Below are 11,619 nucleotides of genomic sequence, written 5' to 3'. Positions count from 1 at the left end.
CTAATTTCATCCCCCATCATCCTCTCCTAATGTGTAGCAGGATACAATTTTTTTATACTGTGAAAGAGAAATACAAATAAAGTATAAATGCACATGAATATAATGATGAAAGTATATTTAGAAATTTTGTTTCTAGTAAATACTCATGCCTCAAAAAACCATACAAGGTAAAGGAGCAAAATGTCTTTGATGTCTGAGGCCAAAATGTTTCTGAGAAGTAGTATTATATTATTCAAACACCCACTTTGTTCTCAAGGGGTGTGGTGTGAATGAATGTTCCCAAAAGGCATGTATAAAATTGAGATTTGGTGCCCAGCCCTGGTGCTAAGAAGAGCTCATGAAGCTTTTAAGAGGTGAAACCCACGAGGAAGTTATGTCCAAATATTATGTGCGGCGGGAGGCAAGGAGGACATGTGTGCGGGCGGGGTGGGGGAGAGCAGGGAGGCAGCAATAGTGACCGCCACCTCTACACTCTTTACCCTTCTTAGCACCCATGAGGTGATGAACTTAGTTTACCATAAGACACCCACCATCATGTTCTGCCCACCACAGCACCATAGTCAAGAGCTTGTGCACTGAAACCTCTGGAGCCACAACCCTAAATACACCTTTCCTCCAGATGTAGTTTAGTGAAATCACAGAAATGCAATCTCTTTAAAAACTTAGAACAGGCAACAATAGACAGCATTACATGACCTGAGGATAAACTATTTCACCATTTTTTTTTTTTTTTTCACACTGTAGCAGGGACCACGTGAACATCTTTTTATTTTTTAATCTGGTAAGACAGATGGCCCTGGAAACAAACTGGAAATTAATCATAGGACAAGCCTACATTCCCCATAAGCCTTAAGCCAAGCAGTTCGTGGCAGGATGGCAACAATAGGTGGGGAGAGGATCTGACACGGACACACTACCAAGTTTAAGAAATGGGGTAGCCGGGCGCTGGTGGCTCACGCCTGTAATCCTAGCTACTCAGGAAGCTGAGATCTGAGGATCGCGGTTCAAAGCCAGCCCGGGCAGGAGAGACCGTGAGACTCCTATCTCCAATAAACCACCAGAAAACCGGAAGTGGCGCTGTGGCTCAAGTGGTAGAGTGCTCGCCTTGAGCTGAAGAGCTGAGGGACAGCGCCCAGGCCCAGAGTTCACCATTTTTTATTTCGCACTTTCTGTTGACCAAGCTAATGACTTTTCTCTTAACAAGGAGCACATTTGCACCCTGCACTTTTGCAATGGTTTTGTCATTTAACAGTAGAGAGGAAAATATGAAAGACTTTATTTTCCGAATAAATCAAGGATTCTTACTGAATGTGGACCATTTACCAAGCCTGCTCCTTATTTTCATGCATCTTCTTTTGGGTACTGTGATCAGGATATTAAAGTAAGATGATAATGGTGTGAAAATTTGTAAACCCAACTCTTTGGTTTCTTCTTCCACTGTGTCTGTCTTCCTTCAACAGAAGGTGTGGTGGCATCCCCTAGTACCTCAACGAGAGTCATCACCCTACTGGAACAGTCACGGGACTCACCTTAGTCACCCCTGCTTTAAATCTGAGGACACAGTCACCACTGACCTGTATCTCAGCAGCACAAAATGACAAACAACTAAAACATAGCCATTTTGTTTATCATCACCTGGCCACATGAATGTCAAATTGTGGGGAATAAGGAGACAAAAATCAGATTGAAGGAGTTGAAGGGTTATAGGATGGAAAGGACTAGAAAACAAACACTGAAACTCCTGAAGCAATTTAGTAGCTGTGAGGTGGTAGAGAATGGTTGGTATCTGTACAAAAGCATATTATGATGATGTATAGAGGAATGGTAGTTTAAAACTAAAAACATTGAATCATATCGAAAGGTCAAAGAGAAGAATCCAGTCAAGAAATAATTACATGAAAGTGAAAATTCTGATTTCTATTTCTCATTGAAAGTAATTTTCACCAATTCCTATGAGGGAAAAATGTGAAGGAAAATAGTCTTCCTGCTGAAACTTGCTAGAAACAATTTTTTGTCTACTAAGAACCATGACCAATAACAAGGAGCCATTGTGGAGCATTGAAATCATCAATGAGCTGGCTGAACCGCAGGAAGATGGCACAGGTGCTGTAGGGGGAGACAGGTTAGGAGAGGGTCCCGATGAATGGGGAAAGGAAGGATGGGAAAACACAGTCATAATACTCAAGGCACATAGGTGAAAATGGAAGCAGGTAACTGTAAGACGGGTAGGGTTGAGAGAGATGCAGAGATGATAAAAGGGGTGACATTGATCAAGATATATTACACCCATAAACTGACATTATAAAACTACCTAAAGATGTTAAAGAAGAAACATAATAGTCCTTATGACATTGCTCTGAATATTTAAAGTTGCATTTGCAGCATCAAATATGGGAGAAAATACAGAAAAGTGTAAAGAAGGAAAATAATTCCACTTCTTTCCCCAGACATACAAAACCCAAACTTCCTCCTCTATTTTTTTGGTCTTTAATATTTTTGTGCCAGTCCTGGGGCTTCAACTCAGAGCCCGATTGCTCAAGGCTAGTGCTCTACCACTTGAGTCACAGCTCTATTATTGGCATCTAGGTTGTTAAATGGAGATAAAGGTTTCAGGGACCTTGCTGCCAAGGGAGGCTCTGAACCTCCATTCTCAGATCTCAGCCTCCTAATTGGCTAGGATGACAGACTTGAGCACAGGTGTTTGGCTAAGCTTCACTTCTGATAAGGGCTTTGGCTGATTGCCTTCCAGAGGCTCCAGACTCCTACTCAGTGGGGTCAGGGTTTTGCCTGTGAAAATAGAGTCTGGTTCTGTCACCTAAGCTCATCACTATCTAAGCAGGGTTTCTGCAGCCCAGGCTGGTGAAGGAAATCCACGCAAAGTTCCCTCATACCCTGGTCAGCAACAGGGGTGTACTCCTTTCTAAGCTTAGCTCTAGAAAATTTTCTTGAAACTATAACTTCTCATGCTTTCAAAAGAACAAAGAGGGGGGCTGGAAGGAACTAGTTTACAATACCAAAGTATAAGAGGTAGACATTGTCTTGACAGGTGGCTTGTGCTTCATCTTTACAATGCTTGTATTATAACAAGTGTACCATTAGGGGTTGAATAATAGTGTGATAAGGATTGTATATTGATTTTTTTCTTATACCCTTCTTGCTATGCCATACATATACATGTTCAGCCCAATGAAGAATAGGAAATACTAGAGAACAGTTTACTCCTATTCTGAACATGTACAGTTTTTCTTTGACATTCTTCTCTTAAAAATGCAACGTACCAACTATTCGCATTGCATTTGCATTTTATCAGGCATTACCATGATTCACAGACACAGGCTATTTGCAAACGTTACCTTATTTGACACCAGGAAATTCAGCCTTCAATCCACCCAGGACTGCAAGGAGCCACTGGAGCTGTCTCTATGGTTTGATGCTATTCTTTCCTAATGGGGCATAGTGTGGCTTTTATGAGATAATCAATAGTGCAGGTTTGTACTTGAATCTCCTTTTCAGAAAGGACCCCAATTGTTTCACTAACTGCAGAAAAATAAATATCCAGCAGAGGGAGCACAACTGTTGCTCATATTAGAGGTCTTCAGGTTTTAGGGGAACTGGTTGTTTGTGGATGCATTATTGTTTGATAAATGATTCAGGAACACTGCACACGTGATATTCAACACATAGTAAGTACAGTGCATAGGACAGGTTTAGGGAATACTACAATGCTAACCTGCTTTGCTGAGTATGTGTGTGTACACACAAGTGGAACTATTCACTATGGAGCTTAGCTGAGCAGTGCTGTCTGGTCCAGCCTGAGCCAATGGCAAGCAGGGTTCAGAGACCTGTGTGATCTCACAGCATCTCCATCAGAGCTGCTGAGTTGGGTGAACTGGAGCCTGGAGAGCCATACCATTTAAGAGAAGGGAATTAAGAGGCAAGGAATGAGATGTGATATTATGTTTGCAAAGGTCCTGCCACTTAAAGCCTGCTGGAAAAAATCAAGGTAGGTGGGTATTATACACAATATGGTGGTGATTAGACTATTATTATTAAATATTGTTAAAGAAATATCCAGCCAGACCTCATTTCAGAAGACACTTCACTCCAGACAAAACTGAGCTGATTCTACCATTTTGCTATTGTGTACAGCACTACAATCCACTTAGGTATGCAGGTGTCTTTCTTGTGTATTTACATGCCTTCTGGTATATGCCCAGTGGTGGTGTGGTAGGATTATAGGTGAGTATGCATTCAGTTTTTGGAGGAACCTTCCTATTGATTCCATAGTGGTTGGACTAGTTTATATTCAGCATGATGGTTCCTCCCTCGTTTCCCTTCCGTGCCACTATTTATGTTGATTTCCTGTAACTGCTAATCTGACTAGACTGAGTTGAAATATTTTTTCCACTCAAGGCTATGAGGTATGCCTCAAATGACAAAGCACCAGACTTAGTGAAAACTAAGCAAGAGCCTAATGCTCTGAGTTCAAGCTGAGTATTGGCAAGTACATGTGTATGTGTGTATGTGTGTGTGTGTGTATATGCGCATGCACTCACATGCACACTCAGAATGAATATAAAACCTGAGAACAAGGGAGAGCATCTTACCAACATCCATTCTCTCCCTCCAAAGTAAAACTACAATAAAACAGCAGAATCTCAGGTTGTTTTAGTAGAAGTAGAGGTAGGCCTCAGTTTAACAAAGCTTTTAAGGGAATACAAACCAACTGGTAACAGAATGCATTACACCAGTTCTTTTCATTTAGAAATGACTGTAATTCATCCTTGCCTATATGTCAGCAGGGCACTTCTGCATTCTTGAAGGAATTACGTAGCAAAAATAATGAGTTGAGATTTTAGGAGGAGTGATGAAATAGCCAATGTGGATCTTTAAGTGATTCTGGCACCATATCTGAATTAAGAACCTGAGTAGAAATTACAAAATGATTAACAATAACATCAACAGAACTGGCCAATCGGATGAATTGGGGGCAATCCATTGGATTACATTTATCCACCTCAGCACCATGAGGTACACAGCTCAGACCACCTCTGTCTGAGAAAAGTAAAAGCTGAGGTGGAGGGAGATCACTGAATTACCCCAATCATCCAGCTGGTATACTCAGAAACAAACTTGAACCCTTATTTAGCTTTGACTTCAAAGACTCCTTCTTTTCCTATTCCCCAAATCCAATCAATTAGCAAATCCTTTAGTGTTCTTATCCATGCTTGGTTGTGAACATCAGGAGCAAACATCTGCCTCTCCTGACCCATCCAGCATCAGCACATGGGGTGTCAGATGGGCAGTCTGGGAGGGCTGAACTGATTTCAAATCGCGTTTGCACACTAAGCACACTACTGGATTGATTGATTGATTGATTGATCTAGCAGAGACCATGCTGTTTACCTGGGTAGGCCTAGAAGACAAATTCACAGTTCACATTGGTCCTGGCCTCTTCCTGCTAGCTATATTATCTAATCTATCATCCTCCACTTTGGGAGAGAAGAATTCTCAGGGAACTCTGACTGCCTCTTTCCCTCCCCTAAGATCCATTAGCTTTGTTTCCCACTCATTTCAAATGCCCAGCTCCCAGCAGAGCTGGCACGGGCCCTTCCAGACCGCCTTACACTGCTTGTAGAATTCCATGGGCATGTCATCTTCCTTAATACTCAGATCAGTTGTGAACTCCTTCCTCTACAAACACTGTAAACATACATTTAGTATATTTAATTATTGCTGTCTTTTAATAGGCCTTCCTCTAATTCAGCACTCAATCCTATGCTCCACATGAGTCCTCTGACCCCAGAATATACAATGTAATCAGAGCAACTCTCACACGGCTGACTGGTTGGATAAATACATGATGAATAGATGGTGCATGATGCATGATGGATGGATGGTAGATGGATGATGAATAGATGATGGATGATGGATTGATATGGTATTATATAGTCAATTAAAAATATTTATATAAATTTTAAATATATAACTCCCTCAGCCAGACCCAGAGGTAGCTCACACATGTAATTTTTATTACTTGTGAGTCTGAGAGCTAGAAGATCCCAGTTCAAAGCAAGCGTAGGCAGAAAAGTCTAGGAGATGCCTTCTCCCAAAATAACCAGCAAAAAGCTTGGCTAAAGGCATAACTCAAGTGGTGGAGCAACAAACTACTACCAGTGAGGTCCAAGCCATGAGCACTGCCAAAATGCAGTATATGCTTCACAGTTCTTTTTTATTGCTTTCTTTTCTTCCTCTCTACCCCCACTTTGGAAGGCCTGGAATAGTAAAGCCTTATGCATGCTGGGTTTGCACATTATCATCACCTACAACTCCAACACTTAGAAGAAATAAAGTATTGTCATATTTCTCCCACCAGAATGGAGTGAAGGTTTCTAGAACAGGTTCGGCTGAGGAATGGAACTGAGAAAGCACTTCTAAAGAGTCTGTCATTTGGGGGGAGGATTGGGTGGGGGGAGGAGGCTTGCAAGGGATGGGAAGGGGAAACAAAGGAGGAGGCTACAATGCTTGATAAGAAATGTACTCATTATCTTGCCCATGTAATTATAACTCCTCTGTACAGTATTTTTACAATAAAAAACTAAACTAAACTAAAATAAAATAAAAAAGAGTCTGTCATTGGTCTTAAATGAAGGCTAGATGTGGTACCAACACACCCAGTCCTTGGCCAAAGCTTTAATTGAGGAGATTTGAGCCAACTTACTGTAAAAGCGACACACACCAGAGAAAATGGGATTCTGTCGTTGACAGAATTGTTTCTCTGCTGCTGACCACCTTCCATTCTAAGTATAACTGCTTGAGTGTGTGTAGGTGTGTGCATCTGACACACTCAGCACCTATTTATCAACTAGCATATAGAAGAGTCTCATTCCCCCAAGTCAAAAAATGTTAAGGGGTAACTTCCATAAGTGGCCATAGAAAGAATTAGGTCATGAATTCACTGAAAAAGTCTTGGCCATGGTGAGGCAGCATGGATCAGGGTGGGCAGGAGTTATGGAGAAACCATCCTTCCAAGGCTTATTGGAATTCACATCTTGCTCAGCCAAAAAATGTGCAATCTGCCCCAAACCCTTCAACTGGTTGTACTTCCAAGACACACACACACACACACACACACGAGTGCACACATGCACACAAATACACACAATTATTTGGAAATGCATTACACTTCAAAATCAAGGCTAATTGTGTGTAGCCGCATGGAAAAAAATAGCTCACACAGGATTTCAGGGCCACTGATCGCCAGAATCCTAAACCCTGGCAATTTCAAACTGAAAATGGAAGGAAGCAAGGAAGCAAGGAAGCAAGGAAGCAAGGAAGCAAGGAAGCAAGGAAGGAAGGAAGGAAGGAAGGAAGGAAGGAAGGAAGGAAGGAAGGAAGGTGGGTGGCTGTGACTTTTGAGAAGGCTCCTTGGGGAGGGCTCAGCTAATCAACAGCCCAGGGATGCAGCTTAAGCCACCAGATGCAATAGCCAAACAGAGAAGGTAAACAAAAGGAAAGTCATTATATAAGAATAGAATGTGGCTGGGTTAGGACACAAATCCCCTCAGGCAAACTGGGTAAAGATTTTACACAAATGTGGGACCACCAGGTGCTGGTGGCTTATGTTTGTAATGCTAACTACTTAGGAAGGTGAGGTTTGAGAATCACAGTTCAAAGCCACCCTGGACAAAAAAGTGCATGAGACTCTTAGCTCCAATTAATCAGCAGAAAGCCTGGGGTCCCCATTTCTTAGGAAATGGAAAGACTTGGAAAAAATTATATTAAGGGAAGTAAGCCAGGCCAAAAGAAAAATAGGTTCCATGGTTTCCTTTATTTGCAAAAACTAGTATATGTCTGTGACAAGCAGAAAAGGTCAAAAGCTATGTACATATGACCAGAAAAGATGATATTAAACAAAATGAACCCCAAGATAGGGACACAAGTGGTTTTTTCTTTCTTGCTATTGTTCCTAATGTATTTATAATGTACCATATGATTTTTTTTGTTGCTTTGTATGTTCTTCCCCCACGGTATAACACTTATTTTCACTGTATTTAATGTCAGTCTAATTTGGGGAGGGGAAGGGAAAAAACAAAGTGTTTAAGTAGGGATACAGGTTGACCCATTATAACAATTAGATATACAGGACACTATGTTGTTTACAATTTAGGTGAGGGGGGGAGTGCAGTTGTGGAGGTGGGAGGGAAGAGATGGTAAGGGAAAAACAAAGGCAACAATGCTTGACAGGAAATGTACTCATTACCTTCCTCATGTAACTGTAACCCCTCTGTACAGTATTTTTACAATAAAAAACTTATTAAAAACAAAAAAAGCCGGGGGCAAGAAGGAAAGGTATGCCTCAAGTGGTAGAGTCCCAGCCTGAAAGAAAAAAGCTCAAGTCCCAGTGACAAACCAAAATAATTTAATTTAATCAAGTAAACAAGTATCTCTAGCCTTCTACTGGGGACACTGACCAAGTACCAATATCCTTTATTACCCAGCTAGCCAAGAGGACTTGAGAGACAGAGAAAGAGATGTGTGGCTCTTTACTCACTGCCCCTGTCCTATACACGTCTTTCTTTTCTGACTCAGACCACTAAGTATGCCATGCTGGCCCAGTTACCCACCCTCCTCCATCCATCTTATTCTTAGCCTCTGAAGGTAGCTGTCAATTCAGTGAGAAGCACTCAGAATCCAAACCTTGCTAGAAAACTAAGACTCAAACTCACCAGCCACCACTTCTCCCTTCCACCATCATATAGGTAAGTAAGAGAAAGAAACGGGAAGGTCCAAATTGCAAAGCATTTAGGGAGTGTTAGGAAGACAATGAATGGCCTTTTAGGAGTGAAGGAAACTGGGGAGGAAATGTGGAGAACCTAAGGAAAATAAAGCAACACAAAGGGCAAAGAACCCAAGGAAAATTAAAGGAACACAAAGGACAGACCCCCAAGTGGGAATCTTCTACGCGGGAGTCCTACTTCTAGCCTCAAAGAATGAAAACGCAGCTTCCACCTGCTGCAGAAAGCTCTAGAAGCTCTGATATCACACAACTGCTCTCACTTCTTAGCGAGAACAAAGCAGGGGTTCTCAGCTAGGGAGGAGTGGAAAAGGGAATAGGCTGCTCCCTGAGAAGACAATCTGGAAAGTGTAGACACATTTTTGGTTATCCCAACACATGAGCAAGCCAGTCCCCAGAAGTGGGGAGGGAAACTTTTTGGTTATAAAGCTTGAAATGTCAATAGCATTGAGACTCAGACTTTGTGAAATAGACGGCCAATTTCAAGGGCAGTTCTGCAAGTAGAGAAAAAAAGACTACCAGAGACCTGAGCATCCCCCATGAGGAAAGCCATCCTGCCTAACAGACTCTGGATTCATCTATGGTTGAAAATAGCAGAGGCACCCTGGGGCCTATGCTCCTGTCTTCAGCGTGACTCAGTGGCCTGTAATCCTAGCTATTCAGGAGGCTGAGAGCTGAGGATCCCTGTTCCAAGCCAACATGGACAGGAAAGTCCATGAGACTCTTCATCTCTAATTGACCACCAAAAAGCCAGAAGTGAAGGTGTGTCTCAACTGGTAGAGCACCAGTAAAAACCTAAGAGAGAACTTAGCCCTGAGTTCAAGCCCCAGTACTGGCACAAGAAACACACACACACACACACACACACACACACACACACACACACATTTGTTCTATAGGGCAAATAGTTCTTTTGATGATTTAAATTGCACTCTGGCTCACATGCCAGAGTACATCTATCCTGGGCTAGGTTGATGGGCACACTGTCCCTAGGGGAAGGTGAAAGCCAAGGTCATCTGAAGAATGGCAAATCCAAAGAGGAGTCAGCTCTACAGAGTTCTGCCTCAGTGGCAGCAGGTAGCCCTGTTTTCCATGGCAACCCGGAAACCATCCCTCACAAGCAACAACATTCATTTTTTTGTTTGTTTGTGTTGTTTTTGTTTTTTTTATGGTGCTGGGGAGTGAAGTCAAGGTGGCATGCAACTTGAGCAACTCCCTCAGCTGAACCACACCAATTTCATCCTCATGATCCTCAGCTGCAGCCTTTGAGTAGCTGGGATTACAGGTGCTAACAACTACAGGTGCCCACTGAGCATTTCTATCAGCATGCATGATGATGATCCTCCCCAGAAGCTACTGCAGGAAAAGTCTGACTCAAGCATTCTAGTCTCTGAGGCTGGCAAGTCCAGGAAAACCAACAAGAGAAGCAATCAACCAGTACATTCAGACATCAGATATAGAAGATGAAAAAGGGTAGCAGAAAAAAGAATCAAAAGAATTGGATTTAGGCTCAGATATGCTCTCCAAATACCCCTGAGACATTTCACTCCTCCAAGCCCTAGGTGTCAGGAGATGGATTATGTGCAGACTCTCCTTGGGCTTCCAAATTGCATGAGAGAAAAGGGTTCCTGCTCAGGGGAAGAATCAACTAACTCCACACTGGTTCTCCAACCCATGTGCTAGTGCTTACCGACCCACCATCCTGCCAAATACTGCTCTTTGTGCAGAAATACAGTTCTCCCTGGAGCAGATCAAGTACCAAGAATCCAGCATTTTCAACTGAGGTAAAGTTTTGTTCCTACATTATTAACTCTTACAACTAAAAGAGCCCAAACTGTAGCCTCAATTCTTAAAATTGTGGTTCCAATAATAATCTTGCTCCATTTCTGGAAGACAGGAGAAGTGGGGGTGGGGGGGAGGGAAGACGGCCTCAGAAACCTTGACCAGCATCTCCTTCTATTTATACATGTGACTAATTTCTCTACTCACCACTATATCAGGTTGTGCCTACAGTTGATTCCATTTTGTGAGCTAGCGTTCCTGTGCTCACATGCACTTCTATCTCCTCAGACTCCACTCTCCCATCACCTCCCACACACACCTCCCTTGGCTTTAGGACAGTGACAAAAGTGCTCAAATTATGAGAGCACTGACTTTGCAAAACATCAGAAGATGTACTGCAAAGACACCATTAATTTCACTGTATATCATGCAAACTGAAGTCTGTCAGGCTTCAGTTGTGGTTATGTTAGGTAGGTCATGATAGTTAATAATCACACAGCCTAAATTATGCTCAGAACTAACTGAGCAGAACAACCTGTGTGCATGCTGCACATGAGCTGGCTTTGCTTAGTAGCCTGCAAACACAACGCTGACATACTGCAAGGCTGAGGGACGGGTAATTTCCAGGGACCACACCGGAACTGTGGATGTAGGGCTGGCTTTCACATCCTTAGGTTTTGACAGTGCTGAAGTTAGAAACCCTTGGCTTGTTTCTTTAGATAAAGGGTCTCAAGTCCCAACTGGCTGAAATGCCTAATTGAATCAGATACTGCAGCACTGTGGCTGCTAGCAAAAGAGATCTGCCAGTGTCTCTGCAAATCTCTTAATTAAAATCAAACATATGACAACTGCTCAGCATAAAATAGGAAAAGGAAGGCATACCAGAGTAAATTTCCAAAAATCTTCAAAGTTCTAAACTAGCAAATAGATTTACTTCTAAGTGCAGTAACTAAGTAATTCTGTATCACCACAGTGAAAAGCATGGTCTTGGGTCTCTGATCCCTCCAGGAGGGTGATGTTTGGGCCTAGCACACTGCTGT

The sequence above is a fragment of the Dipodomys spectabilis genome, unplaced genomic scaffold (assembly GCF_019054845.1).
Source record: "Dipodomys spectabilis isolate Male_0828 unplaced genomic scaffold, ASM1905484v1 ptg000092l, whole genome shotgun sequence".
Classification (NCBI taxonomy): Eukaryota; Metazoa; Chordata; class Mammalia; order Rodentia; family Heteromyidae; genus Dipodomys; species Dipodomys spectabilis.
The sequence above is the reverse complement of the archived record's forward strand: the minus strand, read 5'-3'. Positions refer to the sequence as shown.